A 22,083-nucleotide genomic window follows, 5' to 3' on the forward strand; every position below is an offset into this window, starting at 1 on the left:
TCTGGGAACATTCAATAATTTATCTATTTTACTGTAGAAGGACACTTGGGTTTCCCAGTTTTCGCAATCACAAACAATGCTTTTATGAATGTTTTTGTACGTGCTTCTAGGGCACATGCGCAAGAGACGCCTTAAGCTGCACCTAGGAGTGGAAATGGTGGGATGTGGGTTATTACTTGTGATCTCTTTTTCTAGAAAATGCCAACTTACTTTCCAAAATGGTTGTAGCAATTTAGACTCCTACCAGCAATGTATCCAAGTTCTGACTGCCCCACACATTCTTCCCAATACCTGATATGAGCCAACTTCACATTTTTTTGTCAGTCTGGATGTTGTGAGATGGTATCTTTGTTGGGCTTCAATTTTCATTTCCCTGATTATGGTTGGAACAAATTTTTATATGGTTATCAGCCATTGGTTTCTTCTTTGATGAAATGCCTGTTTGTGTCTTCTGGTTTTTTGTATTAGTTTGTCTTATTAATTCGCAATCTTATATTTATTCTGAATACTAATCTTTTGTGGGTTTTAGGGACATCTTCTCAGAAGGCCCACTGCATGGAAGTTTTGCAGTAGGTTGAGAAGCAGTGGGCTGAACTCTGAATACAAGGGCAAGTGGAGCAGGATAGAGGTCAGTGGATGGAAATTTACTAAGAACAAATGTCAGGGGTAACTCTGAGTACCCCTTGCCAGAGTAATCAACAAGGATTCTTGCTGAAGGCAGGAATAAGATAGCAAAGGGTGCAGGATGAGGAATTTGTTCCAGTATTGAGGGTGATTAATACCAAGGGTGGGAGAGTTTTCACTAAACTAAATTCTTCCTACTATTGGACTAAGCTGCCAAGAAGAGAGCCCAAGGTTGGCCCTAGTTGAGAAGAGAGCTCAAGGAGTCTGACTCAGGCTTGGTCTAGGAGAGACTCTGTCAGTGGCTGTGATGTCTGTCTCTTGACCTGATGGTTAAAATGTCAGCCTTTCCTAGGCTCACACTGAAAATCTAAGGTTGTTTCATGCCAACTTTCCTTGTTACGCTGAACTAGCAACAATTAAAACTGCAATGTTCAGGGACACCTGGGTGGCTCAGTCGGTTAAGCATCCGATTCTCGATCTCAGCTTGGCTCACAGTCTCATGGTTCATGAGCTTGAGCCCCACATCAGGCAGCACACTGTCAGTGTGGAGGCTGCTTGGGATGCTCTCTCTCCCTTTCCCTCTGTCTCTCCCCTGCTCTCTCACTCTCTATTTCTCTCAGAATAAATAAATTCACTTAAAAAATGCAATGTTCAAACTAAAGGTTCAAAGCCTCCAAGCCTCCAATTGCAGTTCACCTTTCAGGAACAATTTTAGTGTCTGGCAAGCACTTTTATTCTTACTGACTAGCCCAGGGTATTAGCCTGTAATAGTAGCTTTGAAAACAATGGAATGGCAAAGCTCCAAGTGAATCTTAAAATATAGGTATATCCCACTTTTGGAAAGTCTACATTATGCCACTATGCTTATATGAAAGACCTGCAATATAGTACCTGTCTTTGCTAACTGAATGAAATTGAAACAGGACTTTCATTTTCTGACTTTTTGGGTTATGAAAGTTTTCATAAGGAATACTTTCTACTTTCAGGTGCAGTGCTAGGGTGGAGGGGTGGAGACTGGAACCTGTACTGGAGTCTGTCCTGTTGCTGGACGTGCGTGTGTCTGAGTAGGTATTGAAATGAAAAGCAAATAGGTTTGGGCCAAAGAACACTAATACTTTTACACCTCAATGGTAATCTGAGCAAAAAGTAATGCCTCCTTATTTTATTTGACAATGTTGAACTGTACCTGAAAGTTAAGAAATCCCCTCACCCTTTCTTGAAAGTCACATACTGCACAGAACCACCCCTTGGGGCACAACACAGGTAAGATGGCTGCCTTGTTTACCTACACCACTGCCAGACACAGACCCTCCCAATTCTCATTCTTTGCTTATGGGTGACTAGCAGAACTAATTGTGTCCTTACTGATCAACAGGAACAAAATATTAACCAAACCTTGGTTAAGCTTCTTTCCTTCCCCCAGGACCCTGAACTTTGGCCCACCCTGAGCCTGCGTTGGCACGCAGCCAGGCCCTCCAAAAGGGCAAGTCCCTGGAAAGGGGTTGGTCTCTGGGTAAAACATTCTCTCCATCTCTTGTCCCCACACCTGGTTCCCTCTACCTTTGTTTACCTGCTGCATGAAAGAAAAACCCTTCTTGCTCAACTTCTGAGATGCTTGCACGTCTTATGGTGACGGGTTTTCCTTATGTAGCAGCCCCTCCCCCACTGGATAATTGTTTCAGATTTGTTTTTCCTTTGATACAATCTGTCTTTGAATATGGTATTTTAAATATATATATTTTTTTATTTTAGAGAGGGAGAGAAAGTGAAGGAGCAGCAGGAGGAAGAGGGAAAGAGAGAGGAAGAGAGAGAGAGAGAGAGAGAGAGAGAGAGAGGGAGAGAGTGAGTCCCAAGCAGGCTCTACACTCAAAACAGAGCCCAATGTGGGGCTTGATCCCATGACCCTGGGAACATGACCTGAGCCAAAATCAAGAGTATGACATTCAACCAATTGAGCCAGCCAGGCACCCCTTGTATGACATCTCTTAAACTGGTTTCCCATTATTTCAGCCTAGATAGATATTTTCTGAGTATCTCGCATCTGCCGTCTCCTTTCTTTCCATTGCTACTGCTCTTGTTCAGACCCTTATTAACCTTATCCTGTCTCATTATATACTGATCTCCTCACCCTCTAATTTTATTTACTTTTTCATATTGCTGCTAAGTCTATCTTCCTAAAGGTTATTCTTTCAATTGTTTTTTGTTTTTTTTTTGCTCTTTTTTACCTAAGAATAAAGTCCAAATTCCTTGGTGTAGCATTTGTTTTTTCACAGGACTAACCTCATCTCTTCCTCCTATGAACACTTCCAGCCTTCTTTCTCCAGCCTCATTGTGTTTGTCCGTTTACTTTTTCTATACTTCAAATGTCTTCCTCCCAAATCTCTCCTCCCTGAATTTCTTTCTTTTTAATTTAATTAATTAATTAAGACAGAGAGGGAAAGAGCATGAGCAGGGGAGAGGGGCTAAGGGAGAGAGAGAATCCCAAGCAGGCTCCATTCAGCACAGAGCCTGACTCTAGGCTCTATCCCACCTCTCTTGCTTGGACCATGACATGAGCCCAAATCAAGAGTTGGAAGTTCAACTGATGGAGCCACCCAGGAGCCCTAGCTCCCTCCCTGAATTTTTATCCAACACAAATGCTATCCCTTCCCTGTTTGGGAGTCAATCACTTCCATTATTATTCCCCTGACACTGTGTCTGTCTGTACCTTCATTAAAGCATTTAAAATGGTTGTGTTTGTTTTTTATTTCTTTTTAAGTTTATCTATTTATTTTGAGAGAGAGAGAGAAAGCAGGGGAAGGGAAGAGCAGGCTCTGTGCTGACAGCAGATGCTTGGGCTTAAACCCAAGAACAGTGAGATCATGACCTGAGCCAAAATCAAGAGTTGGACGCTTAACTGCCTGAGCCACCCAGGTGCCCCTAAAATAGTGGTCTTTTATTACAGCAACTTGTATATATTTTTAAATTTGTCCTTCTATATTGTAAGTTTTTTGAGGGCAAGACAGTATCTTATTCCACTGTCTATCTTCTCTGGCCTTTACCCTAATGCCTCATACTTGGAAAGCACTCAATATTCGTTCTGTTAATTAAAATGAATGGAACCTATTCTACTTCCTTTGTGGCTCCAGGTAACATTTTCTGTAATGTATGTTTATTATCTCGAATGACCAACTAAATGTAACGTGAGAGTTCAGGACTCAGAAGTCAGTTGAATGTGGTTTACTATAAGGCAGAAGATAGGCTCTCCTAAATATGATGGTAGTAAGAGAACAGCAAAGAGGATCCAGCCATTAGAAGAGTTGTTGGGAGGCGAGATAGCATAATGTGTTAAGAGTGTGGGTTCTGGTTTCAGATGTCTGAAACGAGACTCTACTACTTACTAGCTCTGTGACCTTGAGCATACTCCATGTTTCCGTGCCCCAATTTTTCTTGTGGAGGATGAAGATAGAAAGATCTGGGGCAATGGGTGGCTCAGTCAGTTGAACATCTGACTCTTGCCTCATTTCGGGTCCTGATACTAGGGTCATGGGATTGAGTCCCATGTCTGACTCCCCAATGAGCATGGAGTCTACTTCAGACTCCCTCTGCCCTTCTCCCCCACTCAGGCTCTCTCTAAAATAAAAATTTTTTAAATGTTCTTTTAATGTTTACTTATTTTTAAGAGAGAGAGAGACAAAGAGACAGAGAGAGCTGGGGAGGGGCAAAGAAAGAGGGAGACAGAGAACCTGAAGTCAGACACTCAACAGACTGAGCCACCCAGGTGCCCCTCTCTAAAATAATAATTTTTAAAATTCTTAAAAAAAAAAAGGGATGGGCTCATTCATTTGAGGGTCCAACTCTTGATTTCAGCTCAGGTCATGATCTCATGGTTTGTGAGTTTGAGCCCTATGTCAGGTTCTGCACTAACATTGTGGAGTCTGTTTGGGATTCTCTCTCCACCCCTCTCCTCCTTTCTCTCTCTCTCTCTCTCAAAATAAATAAATAAGCTAAAAAAAAATAAGTGACTTTGGAGTGAGGGCATTGGGGCAGTGGTAGGAGAGACAGGAGATAGGTAGGGTGATGTAGACATCATATGTGAATGGCACCTGCTTTCTCTCTGTCTGTCGAAATCCCTTCAACTTGCACACATCCTGGCTGGGGGCGGGGGGCAGGGAGAAGAAAACAAAAAGCCAGGTAGGTGGCTGACCAGGCTCCTGAGACAGGAATTCTGGGGAAGCTAGGGCTCCATCACCTGTTCTTCTGTGTCTCTGCTGGACAACCTAAATTTAGTTTGTTGTGAACCCCGAAGTAAAATTTGAATTTTATCCTGAAGGCAATGGGGAAGAACTGAAGGATTTTAAGCAGGGCAGAACTGGGATCAGCCTTGCCTTTCGGAAAGCAGTTGTGAGAGCAGCATGGGGAAGAGGTTCGAGCGGTGGCAAACGCTGGCAGAGGTAAGCCAAAGACAGTGCGCTCTCTGAACACGCCAAGCTGGAGAACACGATGCGTGTTTGGATAATGATGTTAAAATGGTTCTTTATATAAAAGTTCCAAGGTATATTTTGCCCTCAGCACACCCTCGGTCCAATTTTCTACAACTACTACAATTACATGTCTGTGGTTGTTAATTCACTTCCCAGTTTAAAAGTTTCTTACCCACCTTGTGTCATTTGTGGACTTTCCTTAATCCTTCAAGGTAGACAGAACTGCTGTTCTTCCCAATTTGCAATGAGGATTTATGCCTCTGAGATTGGAAGTGGTTTATTTGTCTAGGATGACAGAGGAAGTCGGGGGCAGAGCCAAGCCCTAAACCTCTCTCCAGGAGCATGCTCTCTCAGCGGGGAACTGCCCACACTCGCAGTGACCCAGCAACTCGCATCCAGTGTCTACCCAGCTCTGGCACTACTTTAGCGGAAATGAAAAAGAATGAGCTGATCAGCACAGGGAGAGCACCACTGTTTGTTGGCAAAGTTGCAGATCGGCGATCAGATCTGGCGTCTGGTTCTAATTCCACCTCTAACCACCTGTTTGATTGTATTGTATTTGAAGATAACAGAAACCCATCTCGAATGAACTTCAAGAGAAAGGGGAATTTACTGGTTCATGAGATCCAAGGAAGGTTTGAACAGTCCAGGATCAGGAAAGGTAAGGCTCCAGTTGGGAACAACTGGAAAGAGGAGGCTTGAACTTTGTTAGGAGTCTTCAAACTCTTGTGTTTCTGTTGCTGTTCGTGTGGCAGTTTCACTTTCTCTCTGCTGCTAACTAGCTTTCTATAAAGGAAGAAATATGTCTACTCTGTTTCTGATTTTAGAAGTTAGAGCTTTAGGGGTTGGACAGATCACCCCAGTCTTTCATGGGACTCACATAAGAAGGTCTCAGACAATGTGTGCTCCCCTGGAGAAGGTGTGTGTCTAATCCGTGGTCACCAGAGAAATCAAGTCCACAGAGTGCTAGCAAGATGAACTCAGGTGTTCATTTTCTTAGGTACTTTATGAAAGACATGAGCCTTGAAGATGGGCATTATTATATAGCTAGGGAGAAGGAAAGAAAGCCAGTGTTTCACCTAGGAGATCTGGCGTTAGTGATGTGGGTGGTCTATGAATAAAAGAAGCCTGACTGGAGGGGAGGCCACATCTTTGTTCCCACAGAAAATCCTACTGGATCACTAAAGGACAGACTGAGTACAATGGATCTAAAAGGTAAACACAGGGGTGCCTGTCTGACTCTGGTTTGGGCTCAGGTCATGATCTCGAAGTTGGTGAGACTGAGCCCTGTGTCGGGCTCTGTGCTGACAGCATGGCACCTGTTTGCAATTCTCTCTTTCTTTCCTTCTGCCCCTCTCTGCTTGAGTGTATGAATGCATCTTCTCTCTCTCTCAAAATAAATACATAAATAAAATTTAAAAGTAAAAAAAATTTTAAAGAATTAAAAAAAACAAAAGGTAAACACAGAATTTGTTTTAGTGGAAGCAGCTGTTAAAGGTTTCTTGTATAAATTCCATTGTGACTCTGAAACTCCATTCTATAACATAAACCCTCAACCATTTTTAGAATGCTCCTTTCTTATCAACTGAACTTGGCTTAGAATTGTAGCAGTGGGGGCAAAGAAGAATGGGTAACAGAATTCAGAGGAGGAAAACTCAAGAGATGATACCCGTCACCTAATCTGGGAGCCTATAAGAAAGATGACAGCTAGACTCTCTGTGACTATGTGAACATAAGCATATTGGAAAGCAGGAGATGTGTCTCAATAACATTGTGTCTCCAGGAATCTAGCATAGTTGGTACTTAATCTACAAGATTAATAAACTGTATGACTCTCATAAAGTGAGGAGATTTATATAATGGCTTCTAAGCCCCTTCTAACAATACAATTCTGTGAATCCATTTCCAATTTTGATCTTAAAATTTTTTAAAACATAGTTTATTGTCAAATTGGTTTCCAAATAACACCCAGTGCTCTTCCCCACAAGTGCCCTCCTCCATTACCACCACCACCCTCCCCCCTTTCCCTCAGCCCTCTGTTCCATTTTCAGTATTCATAGTTTCTAATGATTTGCGTTCCTCTCTCTCCCCAACTCTTTCCCCCTTCCTCTCCCTATGGTCCTCTGTTAAGTTTCTCCTGTTAGACCTATGAGTGCAAACATATGGGATCTGTCCTTCTCTGCCTGACTTATTTCACTTAGCATGACACCCTCGAGGTGCATCCACTTTGCTACAAATGGCCATATTTCATTCTTTCTCATTGCTTCAAAGTCCTTAAATACCCACATATAAATGCCTGTTTTTAAATTTTTTAATGTTTATTTATTTTTGAGAGAGAGAAAGAGAAAATGCGAACGCAGGAGGGGCAGAGAGAGGGGAAGACATAGAATCTGAAGCAGGCTCCAGGCTCTGAGCTGTCAGCACACAGCCCAATGTGGGGCTTGAATGCACAAACTGTGAGATCATGGCCTGAAAAAAAGCTGGACACTTAACTGACTGAAACACCCTGGCACCCCAAAACTTGTTTTTTAAAAGGTTAAGATGGTAAATTTTATGTTATGCATTTTTGGCTACACACACACAAAAGCTTCCCCAAAACAGGCTGTTCATTCTACTGTACTTTCAAAAACCTCCACTTACAGGGAGCCTAGCTGGCTCAGTTGGTGAAGCGTCCGACTTCGGCTTGATCTCACAGTCTGTGGTTGGAGCCTGCTTCGGATTCCGTGTCTCCCTCCTTCTCTGCCCCTCCCCCACTCACTCTCTGTCTCTATCCCTCAGAATAAAATAAAGACAAAAATAAAACATTTGAAAAAACCCTACATTTGAAAGTATATCAGTTGTGGCAAGGTGATAGCACAGGACGATCCTGCACAACCTCCTCTCTCCAGATCACCAAATCTACGGCTACATATGTGTCATTTCTCCCTGAAAAAGATCTGAAAAGTAGGTGAACTGCTTCTCTACAGAAAAGGATAAGAAGACAGGTAGGAAAGGTAGAGACACAGTCTTGCCAAAAACCTCATTCCCAGCCCAGTAACGCACGAGGCCGGGGATCTCACCTGTATGGTGCTTCTCCAGAGGAGTGCGGGACTGGTGTTCTCCGTCAGGCATCCCGACCCCTGGGATCTGCACTGGGGAGGTGAGCCCCCAAAGCATTTGGCTCAGAAAACAAACAGGGCTGAAGTTCAAGGGACCCGAAGTGCTCGAGGCAACTGAGATTATCTTTTTTTAAAGGGCTCACCTGCCCAGAGACCCAGTGACAAAACAGCAGGCTGAAAAGGGCCAGTCTATATGTGAAGGAGATTCATTTGCTAGTACAAAGGCATCTGCTGGGGGAGCAGGGACCAGCTGAACCCACCGCCCACCCCTGGAGATGGAGGTGCTGGCGGATGGTAGGTGCACTGTCCAGTTCTCCTGGCTCAGGTGGCAAGCTCCAAGGCGTCACCCTCCTGCTACCTGGCTGCCGCAGGTGGGAGCGAGCAGGGTGGCACTAGGCCACTACTTGCTGAGGCCAGAGGGTGCTGGTGATGGCGGTGCTCCCCCGATCCCTGGCCAGGCTGGGGAAACAAACAGTTGTGGCCTCGTCTTGCTCCTGGTGTAAAGCTGGTGCAAGCACGCAGACAGGTACTCTCCATGGGGTTCCTGAACCACCCCCCCAGGGTGTGTGCAGTCAAGACATTTCCCTGCCGCCTTTTGGATGCTGGCGTGTATGACCCGACCCCTTACACTCCCCAGCTGCCTAGCTAGAGCTAGTGGGTTTGTGCAATACATACAGGGGACATCCCTTGATTCCCTGGCCCTGGGTGGCCAATGTGGTGGCTTTCCTGGGCTCCACAGGAATTTAATGATCAGAAAGATAGTTCTTGGCTGGCCACCACCCCAGGGAGCTACATAGGCAGCATACCCCAGTTTTATGAAATATGAAAATACGTCTATTTATTTTGCATCGAGCTGCAGCCTGAGGGACAGGCATTAGGTTTTCGAAACACCTAGAGGCTACATAGGTGTTCCCAGAGAATGTAAGCAGGGAGACACCATCCTCCACACTCCTTTGGCCTCACTACAGCTCAACAAGACATCCCAGAAGGGAGCTTATATGCTCATTTGGAGTCCCAATTTTTGCAGCTGTCACCCTGGGAACACCTCCAGATCGCGTGATCTTGGGGCCAGTGGGGATTATGGTTAAAGCCCCACAGGACATATACCTTTGGTTACTTTTAAAACTGCTACTGAGGGGCCTGGCTGGCTCCATTCATAGAGCACGCAACTCCTGATCTCAGGGTTGTGAGTTTGAGTCTCCCCTTGGGTGTACAGATTACTTAAAAAAGAAAACCTTTTTTAAAAAATTTTATTTTAAAGTTTATTTCTTTTGAGAGAGAGAGTGAGAGAGCAGGGTAAGGGGAGGAGGAGAGAGCATCCCAAGCCAGCTCCTTACTGCCAGCGTGGAGCCTGATGAGGGGCTCCAACCCATGAACCATGAGACCATGACCTGAGCTGAAATCAAGAATCGAATGCTTAACCGACTGAGTCACCTGGGTGCCCTCCCTCCCCAAAAAAAGCTGCTATCTGAGGGCCTGGCTTCCAGTCAGCTTGAAAATAGGTGGTAAATGAGAGTCCTCCCCTTGGAACACTGGTGGGTCTTGGCATACTCTCAACAGCAGGACATAATCAAGAATAAATCAGCACAATCAATCACAAAGGTTCCAGAGACAACCAAAAACTGGGGCAAAGTTAAACTAGAACATTCATCACCTACATAAGGCCAATCCTTTAAGACTGAGACCAGTAGTTATTTTGCCTCATATACAGAAGCAAACAGAGTCAAGCAAAATGAAAAATATGCTACAAATGAAAGAACACGAAACCTCAGAACAAGACTTTAATGATAGAAATATAAGTAATCTACCCTATAAAGAATTCAAAGTAACAGTCCTAACAATGTGCAGTGGACTTGGAAGAAGAATGAATATGGTGAGAACTTCAAGAAAGAGAGAAGAAATATTTTAATCTTTTTTTTTTTTGAGAGACAGAGAGGACAGTGTGAGCAGGGGAGGGTCAGAGAGAGAGGGAGACACATAATCTGAAGCAGTCTCCAGGCTCTGAGCTAACTGTCAGCACAGAGCCTGACACAGGGCTTGAACCCATGGACCGTGAGATCATGATCTGAGCCGAAGCCAGATACTTAACTGACTGAGCGACTCAGGCACCCCGAGAAGAAATATTTTAAAAGTATCAACAGAAGTTGCAGACCTAAAGAATACAATAACTGAACTGAAAAATAAACATCTGTAGGGGGATTCAACAGCAAACTGGATGGAGAAGAGTGAATCAGTAAGTGCCAAGACAAAGTAGTGGAATTTACCCAGAAATAGCAACAAAAAAAGAAAAGAACAAAAAAAAGAAACAGTGAAAATAATTAAAAAAAATTTTTTTAATGTTTTTATTTTATTTTTGAGAGACTGAGATAGAGCGTGAGCAGGGAAGGGCAGAGAGAGAGAGGGAGACACTGAATCTGAAACAGGTTCCAGGCTCTGAGCTGTCAGCACAGAGCCTGATGTGGGGCTTCAACCCATGAATGGTGAGATCATAACCTGAGCAAAAGTCAGACACTCAATTGACTAAGCCACCCAGGCACCCCACAATGAAAGCAATTTAAGAAACTTATGGAGTAGGGGCACCTGGGTCCTCAGTCAGTTAAGTAGTTAAGCTTCTGACTTCAGCTCAGGTCATGGTCTTGAGGTTTGTGAGTTTGAGCCCTCTGTCAGGCTCTGTGCTGACAGCTCAGAGCTTGGAGCTGGCTTTGGATTCTGTGTCTTCCTTTCTCTCTGCCCTCTTCCCCTCCTCCCCCCTCCCCGCCCCTCTTGTGCTCTCTCTCTCTCAAAAATAAATAAACAGGGGCGCCTGGGTGGCTCAGTTGGTTCAGCATCTGACTTTGGTTCAGGTCATGATTTCACGGTTTGTGGGTTCGAGCACTGCATTGGGGTCTGTGCTTCTGTACTGACAGCTCAGAGCCTGGAGCCTGTCTTTGGATTCTGTGTCTCCCTCTCTCTCTGACCCTCCCCTGCTCACACTGTCTCTCTCTCTCTCTCTTTCAAAAAAAAAAAACTAAACAAACACAACAAAACACATTAAATAAATAAACATTAAAAAAAAAAAAAGAAAAAGAAACCTATAAGGCAACAGCAAGTGGAATAACATCCACATTACAGGGCTCCCAGAAGGAGAAGAGAGAGAGAGAAAGGGGCAGAAAATGTCCCTAACCTATGAAAGGAAACATCCAGATTCAGAATTCCAGAGAGTTCCAAATAAGATAATCCAAAGGGATCCACACTAACATACATAATTAAAATTTAAAAAGTTAAAAATAAAGAGAGACTCTGAAAAGCAGTCAGAGAAAAATAAATTATTGTGTGCATGTGAAACCCTATAAAACTATCCACAGATTTCTCAGCAGAAACAGTGCTGGTCAGAGGGAAGAAATATGACATATTCAAAGTGCTAAAGGAAAAAACTTTCAACCAAGAATACTCAGCAAGATTATCATTCAGCATAGAAGGTGAGATAAGAGTTTTCCAGACAACCAAAGCTAAAGGAGTTCATCACTACTAAACCTGCCTTATAAGAAATGTTAAGGAGAGTTCTTTTTTCTTTTTCTTTTTTTAATGGTTATTTATTTTTGAGAGAGAAGAGAGACAGAGCGTGAGTGGAGGAGGGGCAGACAGAGAGGGAGACACAGAATCCAAAGCAGGCTCCAGGCTCTTAGCTGTGAGCACAGAGACTGATGCAGGGCTTGAACGTACGAACCGTGAGATCATGACCTGAACTAAAGTCCAACACTTAACTGACAGAGTCACCCAGGAACCCCTCATTTTTTTTTCTTTTTTAAGCAGGCTTCATGCCAAGCACAGAGCCCAACATGAGGCTTGAACTTAATGATCCTGAGATCAAGACCTGAGCTGAGATCAAGAGTCAGATGCTTAACCGACTAAGATACATAGGGTGCCCCATTAAGGAGATTTCTTGAATCTGAAAAGAAGTCGCACTAATATAAGATACAATGTTTAATACAAGAAAACATATGAAAGTAAAAATTTCACTGTAAAAGACAAATATATACAAAGGCAGTGGATTAAATACTTATAAAGCTACTATGAAGGTTAAGAGACAAAAGTGGTAGGGCACCTGGGTGGCTTAGTTGCTTGAGCATCTGTCTCTTGATTTGGGCTGTGGTCATGATCCCAGGGTCATGGGATCGAGCCCTGTGTCAGGCTCCGTGCTGACCTTGCTCCATGCTCAGCACTGAGCCTACTTAAGATTCTCTGTCACTTTGCCTCTCTCCTTCACTTGCACTTTCTCTCTAAAATTAAAAAAAAATTTTGTAAACAAAACTAAAGTAGTAAAATTAAACTACAATAGTTAAAGGATACATAAAATACAAAGACGTAAAATGTGATGTCAAAGACAAACTGTTGAGAGGAAGGGACTAAAATTGTAGAGTTTTAGAATGTGTTCAAATTTAAGTTGCTAACCACTTAACATAGACTATAATACACATAGGATGATATATGTGAACCTCACAGTAAACATGAAGCAAAAACTTACAGAAAATACACCAAAGTAAATGAGAAAGTAATCTAAACATAACACTGAAGAAAGTTATCAAAACACAAGGGAAGAAAGAAACAAAGAATGGAACTGAGAGGAACTGTAAAAACAGCCGGGGGAGGGGGGGAAGGCAATAAATACATACCTATCAGTAGTCACTTTATAAGTGATTGGATCAAGTTCCCCACTCAAAATGAATGGGTGGCTGAATGAATAAATAAGTAAGACATATCTACATACTGCTTAGAAGAGACTCACTTCAGAAGTAAAAATACACACAGACTGAAAGTGAAGGGATAGAAAAAGATATTCCATACTAATGGAAACAAAAGGAAAATTGGTACAGCTATACTTGTATCAGACAAAAATAGACTTTATTCTTAATTTTTTTAAGTAGGCTCCACACCCAATATAGGGCTTGAACTTATTACCCTGAGATCAAGAGTCAAATGCTTGACTGACTGAGCCAGCCAGGTGCCTCCAGACAAAACAGACTTTAAAGCAAAGACTGTAATAAGATATGGAGGGATACTCTATAATAATAAAAGGGTCAATCTAGCAAAAAGATATAACATTTACAGACACATATGCAGCCAATATAGGAGCACCAAAATAAAGCAAATATTATGAACCAAAAGGGAGAAACGGACAACAATGCAGTAGTAATAAACGACCTTCACACTCCATTTACGTCAACGGATAAATTATCTATATAGGAAATCAATAAGAAAACATCAGCTTTAGGGGCACACGGGTGGCTCAGTTGGCTTCGCATCTAACTCTTAATTCTGGCTTAGGTCATGATCTCACAGTTGTGGGATCGAGCCCTACCTCGGGCTTGGGATTCTCATGGAGCCTACTTGGGATTGCCTATCTCTCTGCCCCTCTCTGGCTCTCTCTCTCTCTCTCTCCCGCTCTCTCAAAATAAATAAATAAATAAATAAACAAGTGGTGGTTTTAAAAAATGTTTTATTTATTTTTGAGAGAGAGAGTATGAGCAGGGGAAGGACAGAGAGAGAGGGGGGACAGAGAATCCAGAGCAGGCCCTGCTCTGACAGCAGAGTCCTAGTGGGGCTCAAACTCATGAATTATGAGATCATGACCTGACCTAAAGTTGAACATTCAAGCTACTGAGCCACCCAGTTGTCCCAAATACATAAACATTTAAAAAGATAAAAAATAAAAATAAATGAAAGATTAAAATCATATAATCATCTCAATAAATGTTGAGAAAGCATTTGACAAAATTCAGCCTTCATTTATGATTCAAAAAAACTCAACAAAATCAGCATAGAGGGAATGTACCATGACCTAATAAAGACCATTTATGACAAATACACAGGTAATATTATACTTAATGGTAAAATGTGAAAGCTTTTCCTTTAATAGGAGAAATAAAAAAAAGAATGCCCACTCTCCCCACTTTTTAATTAAAAAAATTTTTTAATGTTTATTTATTTTTGAGAGAGAGAGACAGAACGTGAGGGGCAGGGGGGCACAGAGAGAGAGGGAGACACAGAATCTGAAGCAGGCTCTAGGCTCTGAGCTGCCAGCACAGTGCCCGTCGCGGGGCTCGAACTCATGCACCCTGAGACATGAACTGAGCCAAAGTCAGCGACTCAACTGACTGAGCCACCCAGGTGCCCCTCCCTACTTTTTTATTTTTAAGTAATCTCTACACCCAACATGGAGCTCAGACTCACAATCCTGAGATCAAGAGTCACATGCTCTTCTGACTAAGCCAGCCAGGTGCCCGTCTCCCCACTCCTACTCAACACAGTATTTGCAGACCTAGCCCCAGTAATTAGGCAATAAAAAGAAATAAAAGGCATACGAAAAGGAAAGTAAAACTGTCAGTATTTACAGGTGACATAATACTGTATATAGAAAACCCTAAAGACACTACTAAAAGACTGTTAGGAATAATTAATGAATTCAGTAAAGTTTCAGGATACAAAATTAATATACAAAAATCTCTTGCATTTCTATACACTAATAATTGCCTATCAGAAAGAGAAATCAAGGGGTGCCTGAGTGGTTCAGTTAGTTAAACATCTGACTTTGGCTCATGAGTTTGAGTTTGAGTTTGAGCCCCACATCAGGTTCTCAATCTGCTATCACTGTGGAGCCTGCTTTGGATCCTCTGCCCCTCTTTCTCAAAACTAAACATTAAAAAAAACCAAGCGAGTCACTTGGGTGACTCAGTCAGTTAAGTATCTGACTTTGGCTTAGGTCATGACCTCGTGGTTTATGAGTTTGAGCCCCACATCAGGCTCTTCGCTGCTGGCACAGAGCTCGCTTAGATCCTCTTGTCTCCCCCTTTCTCTGCCGCTCTCCTGCTTGCACTCTCAAAATTAAATAACCTTTAAAAAAAAAAAGAGAAATCATGAAAACAACCCATTTACAACTACATCAGGAAGAATAAAATACCTAGGAATAAATTTAAACAAGGAGGTAAAAGACCTATACACAGAAAAATATAACTTGAAAGAAATTCAAGAAGTTACAAATAAGTGGAATGATATTCCATGCACATGGGTTGGAAGTATAAACATTGTTAAATGTCCATACTACCCAAAGGTATCTACAGATTTAGTGCAAACCTCATCAAAATTCCAAAGGCAGTTTTCACAGGACTAGCAACAAACATTCCTAAAATTTATACGGAACCACAAAAGATCCTGCAGAGCCAAAATAATCTTAAGAAAAAACAAAGCCAGAGATGTCAACACTCCCTGATTTGAAAAGATACTGCAATGCTATAGCAATCAAAATAGTCTGATATTGGCATAAAAGCAGACATATAGATCAATGAATCAGGAAAGAGAGCTCAGAAATAAATCCACACATATGTGATCAATTAATTTATGACAGAGGAGGCAAGGATGTACAAAAGAGAAAGGATAGACTCTTTAATAAATGCTGTGAAAACTGGACAGCTACATGTAAAAGAATGAAAATGGACACGCTCTTGCACCATTTACAGAAATTAACTCAATATGGATTAAAGACTTGAATGTTAAGACTTGAAACCATAAAACTCCCAGAGGAAAACAGGTAGTAGGCCTCTTGACATCAGTATTAGTGATTTTTGGGGGGATCTGACTCCAAAATAAAGGGACCCAAAAGCAAAAATAAACAAGCTGGACTACATCAAACTGAAAAATTTCCACACAGAGAAAGAAACCATCAGCGAAAGGAAAAGGCAAACTGCCAAACGGGAGAAGATATTTTCAAATCACATACCCGGTAAGCGGTTAATATCCAAAACATATTAAGAGATTCAGAGAATGGGGCGCCTGGGTGGCTCAGATGATTAGGCATCTGACTTTGGCTCAGGTCATGATCTCACAGTTCATGGTTCGAGCCCCACATCGGGCTCTGTGCTGATGGCTCAGAGCCTGGAGCCTGCTTCAGATTCTGTGTCTCCCTGTCCCTCTGCCCCTCCCCTACTCATGTTCTCTCTGTCTCTCAAGAATGAATAAACATTAAAAAAATTTTTTTTAATTCAGACAATTCGATAACAATTTTTTAAAAATTCTAAAATGAGCAGATCTGAATAGACATTTTTCCAAAGAAGACCTACAGAAGACCAACAGGCGCTCAGTATTACTAACCATCAGGTAAATAAATGAAATGTCATCGCACATCTGTCAGAACAGCTATTATAAAAAAGACAAGAAATAATAGGTTTAGGTGAGGATGTAGAGAAATATTCTTATAGACTATTGGTGGGAATGTAAATTTGTGCACTCACCGTGGAAAACAGGATGGAGATTCCTAAAAAAGTTAAAAATAGAACTACCGTAAGATGAAGACATTCCACTGCTGGGTTTCCTGTCTGAAGAAAAAGACAAGACTGAATGGAAAAGACATATGCACTCTTAGGGTTGTTGCAGCATTAATTTATAGTAACTGAGATATGGAAACAACCTACGTGTCCATTGATGGATGAATGTATAAAGAAGATGTGGCCTCTATATACGATGGAATACTACTCAGCTATTAAAAAGAATGAAATTTTGCCATTTGTGACAACAGGGATGGACCTTGTGGGTATTCCGCAAAGGAAATACATCAGGCAGAGAAAGACAAATACATTATCTCCCTTGTATGTGGAACCTAAAAAACAAAACCAGACAAAGCCTAGACTCCTAGATCTAGAAACCAGATTGGTAGGTGGAAGAGGAGAAAGAAGATTGCTGGAGGGGGAGATATGGGCGATGGGGATCAAGAAGTACAAACTTGCAGTATTAAAATAAAAAAGTCATGTGGATATAACGTACAACATGAGGAATATAGTGAATAATATTGTGTTAAGTTTGTTTGGCAATAGACGGTAATGAGACTTACTTTGGTGATTATTTTGCAATGTATAAAAATGTTGAATTATCAAGTGGTGCACTTGAAGCTAACATAATGTTGTCAATTATACCACAATAAAAAGAAAAAAAAAAAGGAAAAACAAAAAGAAAATATTCCAAACAGATTTTATAAATGCTTTCACCAAAGGCTAAAGTTTATAAAAACAATGTATGTTCTTCAGAAAATTAAATTAACCATTTTGATTAATGGAGAATTTACTCTAGTATATTACAAACATAGAAATATTAGGGGAAAATCAACACCTACCAAAATGTCTGGAATGGTGAATGGGTAGATGTGGTTGGAGATTTCAAGTCTTGAATTAAAAATAAGAAATCTTCTGAGTTGGGTGTACACCTGTATTTCCAATCATTCCTAGGGGGAAAAAAAGGCCAAGAATCAAATTTTAAGAAATTGGAACTGGATAGAGACATTAACAAAAGGGGAAAATTATAGAAGAAAAAAAATGGTTTTTAAAAAAGTACTATAAGTCTGGGGTAAAATAAAACAGTATAAATGGTCTATATAACAAGGAAAGAATTTCATGATCATCTCAGCCAGCACAGATTAGAATTAAAGTTGGGGAAAGGCCATATATTTTTTTACCTAAAATACTCTCAGATCATTTTCTGTAAAGTTTTTTTCCTTAGAATCTTGCTCTGGGAGAAAGTGATTTGAAATGTTAGGGCATAGAAAACACAAAGCATAGAAAATTTCTTATCTGTTAGTTATAAATTTTATGTTTATCACATTTTACTTATATTTGTGCTATGCTAGTCATCTTTTTGAGAATTCAGAGGAAATCCTATATTTTATTTTATTTTTTATTTTTTTTTATGTCTTATATTTATTTTTGAGAGACAGAGAGAGACAGTGCGAGCAGGGGAGGGTCAGAGAGAGAAGGAGACACAGAATCTGAAGCAGGCTCCAGGCTCTGAGCTAGCTGTCAGCACAGAGCCCGACGTGGGGCTTAAACCCAGGAAACGTGAGATCACGACCTGAGCCGAAGCCGGAGCTCAACCAACTGAGCCACCCAGGCGCCCCGGAAATACTATATTTTAGAAAATAAAACCAATCAAAAATGCAGGATAAAATTACTAGATGTGTATGCAAAGAATTTTTAAAAAAACATAGGTTTAATATTTCAAAAATACCAAATTCATATTCACCATTTATTGATGCCTACAATGTGCTATGTACTAACATCTACACATAAAAAATATTCTAGTGATAGTTAATAGCCAAGGTATCAAGATTACATGAAGTATGGGGCGCATGGGTGGCTCAGTCAGTTACGCCTCCGGCTTCGGCTCAGGTCAGATCTCACGTTCTGGGTTCGAGCCCCGCGTCAGGCTCTGTGCTAACAGCTAGCTCAGAGCCTGGAGCCTGCTTCCAGTTCTGTGTCTCCTTCTCTCTCTGCCCCTCCCCCTGTCATGCTCTCTCTCTGTATTAAAAATAAATAAAACATTAAAAAAAAAAGATTACATGAAGTTAAACTGAAGTACAGAGAAGGATCTAATAAAATTTATTTAACATGTTAATTACACAACATAAACTCTGACATTTGGCTTTGCAGGGAAGACACTGAATCACACCCAGATAATTATATTTTTACTTGGTAGCAATGTTTTTTTTTTAATGTTTACATTTTGTTATTAAAATATTTGCCACAGAATGTATTTGAATCATTTGATATGGTTCAATTTCTGTTAAGTTTCAAGATGAAAAGTTCAGAGAGAGTGTAAACAGAATCCACCAAAACTATTCTTTTCATCATGGTGCTTTGGTGCTCTTGGCCTTGTCCTTATCATTAACAAATTTACAGCAGCAGCAGGACTGTGTCAGCCTTTTCGAGTCTTGTCTTTTTGACTTGCATTCTTTTCCTGTTCTTCAGTGAAGTCAGAGGCCAAATTCCTATCTCCCCATCATCTTTGTCTCTTTATTCTCTTAAAAAATTTTTTTAAATGTTTATTTATTTTTAAAGAGAGAAAGGCGCACGCGCACACACACACACACACACACACACACACACACACACACACAGAATGCAAGCATGGTAGGGGCAGAGAGAGGCAGACACAGATCCAAAGCAGGCTCAAGGCTCTGAGTTGTCAGGGTCCAATGTGGAACTCGAACTCATGAGCTGTGAGATCATGATCTGAGCGGAAGTCAGACATTTAGCCAACTGAGCCACCCAGGTGCCCCCTTTATTCTCTTTTAAAGACGGTATTACTGTAAGATTTAATAGATGGAGGCAGAGACGAGAGGAAAGAAAGAGACCAAGTTATGGAGCCAAGAAAGCCTTTATTGGGATTGCGATTCCCGGGTGAGGTTCCATGACTCCGGGAGTGGGGAGTCAGGGAAGTCGCGTCTGGTACAGGAGGGGTGAGGTATTTTATGGGCGAAAGACCTCCGGTCTGGTCCTGGGAGGGCAGACCACCAAATAAGGGCATTTCAGGGACCTGTCGGGATTGGATAGGTTGCCTCCTCTGTCATGGTGGTGGGAAGCTGGTGCGTCATGATTGGCAGTTTTCAAACTGGCCGGGACATTCCAGGTCTGCAGGTGAGGGGTGGGGGTCGTCCGTGTGTGGTGTTTTTCTCCAACTCACAGCATAATGGCCGCCTGGTCGCCATCTTAAGGTAACTCTTACAATTACATTCTGAAAAAATACACCAGTGATGAAGTCCTATTTTAGCCGTAAGATATAAGTATCATCTCCTACATTGTTTTATGTTTTCCTCTTTCTCTGTTCTCTTTAGGCTAGTTAATTAGTCCCCAGAGCTGGAAATTCCTTGAGTGAATCTGAATAATTCCTTTATGAACAAGGGGCACCTGGGTGGCTCAGTCAGTTGAGCTTCCGACTCCTGATTTTGGCTCACTCAGGTCGTGATCCCAGGGTTGTGAGATTCATGCTTAGTTTGGAGCCTGCTTGAGAGTCTCTCCTCTTGTCCCTCTCCCCTGCTCGAGCACACTCTCTCTCACTCTAAAAAAAAAAAAAAAATTCAGCCTTTATAAATAATATTGACAGAAGAAGCCAGGCTCTTCCCACCTTTGTACAAGTTGCTCCCTGTTTTGGAATGCCAGCGAATTATCCATTGCACAGAACCATTCATAGGTAACCTAATGCCACCCCTCTGCTTACTCCATGAAGTGACTGCTTGTGTCTCATTTCTTTGAGCTGCTTGGTATGCCTGGCTTTATGTCTTTGAATATACCTGCAGGTTTTGTCTCCCTTGCTAGATTGTAAATGCCTCAATACTAGACACAATGTGTTCTAATCAAGGATGGAAATTATTTGCCTGCAGACCTATGAATTCAAATGAAATGCTTCAACTTTTTCCTAGTTCTAAAATCCTTTTCAAATCTCTTCCTTCGAATTCCCAGAATCACAGTCCAAGTTCCCACCCCCACTCACTCTCACCTGACTACTGCAATCATTTTCTAAGTATTTACCTGGCCTTTGTTCTCTGACCTCTGGCAATTTATCTTTGATTTTCTTCTTAGTTATCTTTCTAAAGCAGTTCTGATGGTGTCACTCCCTAGGTTAAAAGCCTTCCATGGCTCCCCACTGCCTGCAAATAAAATCTCCAACTTGTCATTCAAGGTCTTTACAATCTGTTCCCATCCCCTCTCTGTAACCCCATTCCAACCACTTACTCCTCCTACTCTGTATTCTAGGAGCTATTGTTTATCACATACATCTTTGCATATTCCTCTCCCTTCCTTATTCATTTTCTATCTTTCCTAAGATGAGTTACTCCATCTATTCTCATCTTTCCCTTTAATAAAGGAGGCTCACTTCTTACCTTTCTTGTTGTCCCTTGTTTCTTCTCCTTTCCAGAGCAGGCTGTTTATGTCTGCATTTTAGTCTTTACCATTTATACTGTGAGCAACTTTTAAGACAGGGATGATGATTTATTTATCTTCCTATGGCTACAGCCTAGCAAGTGAAGTGGAAGAGGAGAATAATCCCCGTAGGAAAAGAAGGAAATATTTCTAATGACACAGGTAGGGGAAATTTCCCAACTGTTTCTTGGAAGAGGTTTAAATTCTTTAATTATGGACATCCATCTTACTTAAAGTAGCTTCCTGGAATTAAGAGTTCAGAGACTATCTGGGGCACCTGGGTAGCTCCTCCAACTTTGGCTCAGGTCATGATCTCATAGGTGGTGGGTTCAAGCCCCATCTTGGGCTCTGTACAGACAGCTCAGAGCCTGGAGCCTGCTTGAATTCTGTTTTCTCTCTCTCTCTGCTCCTCCCACATTTGTGTTTCTCTCTTTTTCTTCCTTTCAAAAATAAACATTAAAAAAGTTCAGAGACTTTCTAATAAAAACTGTATTTTCTAGAAGTCAAGTTTGTCACTTTCCTGACATGGAAGTTAAGCCTCTAAAATCAGCCTCTTCAAACTAAAAAAATCTACACACTGCATTCAGGAACTAATTAATTTCTTCTGCGCAACCAACCCCACCTAGCTATTAGAACTTACTAAAATACTACATTTAAGTTGAGTAACTGTGATCTCTTATTTGATAAATGGCACAGAACTGTCCTGGGATCTACATCTAATCTTGCCACCATTGGTCAACTGGCACGTGGCTTTCAGGACATCAGCCGCCAGAAACAGCTCTGTAATTACTTGTGATTACTTGAGTCGAACGATTCAGGGCCTCTGGTGGTTATTTTGCCTTCATTCACCATTAAACATTTGATTCTGTGCCAGCAGGATGTCTAGGTGCTGGCCCACTCGCACCAGGGACCCCGGCACCAGGGTCGTGGCCTCTCTGGAATCAACGCCGGTCAAAGGCAAGCCGGCAGCGCCAGCCCACCAGCCGGGCGGGGTGGGGGCGGGAAACGAGGGCTGAAGTTGGAGAAGGGGGAGGACAAAGTCCGCCCGCCGACCGCCGCGACGCCTGGTGGGTCTCAAGGCGAACCTCAAGGCAGCCGCCCCGCTGGGCCTCAGCACCCCCATGCCGCCGGATGCGCTCGGGGGGCGGCGCGGCAGTAGGGGCGGGGCGGGGCGCTGCG

Source organism: Suricata suricatta, chromosome 9, assembly GCF_006229205.1.
Source record: "Suricata suricatta isolate VVHF042 chromosome 9, meerkat_22Aug2017_6uvM2_HiC, whole genome shotgun sequence".
Taxonomy (NCBI): domain Eukaryota; kingdom Metazoa; phylum Chordata; class Mammalia; order Carnivora; family Herpestidae; genus Suricata; species Suricata suricatta.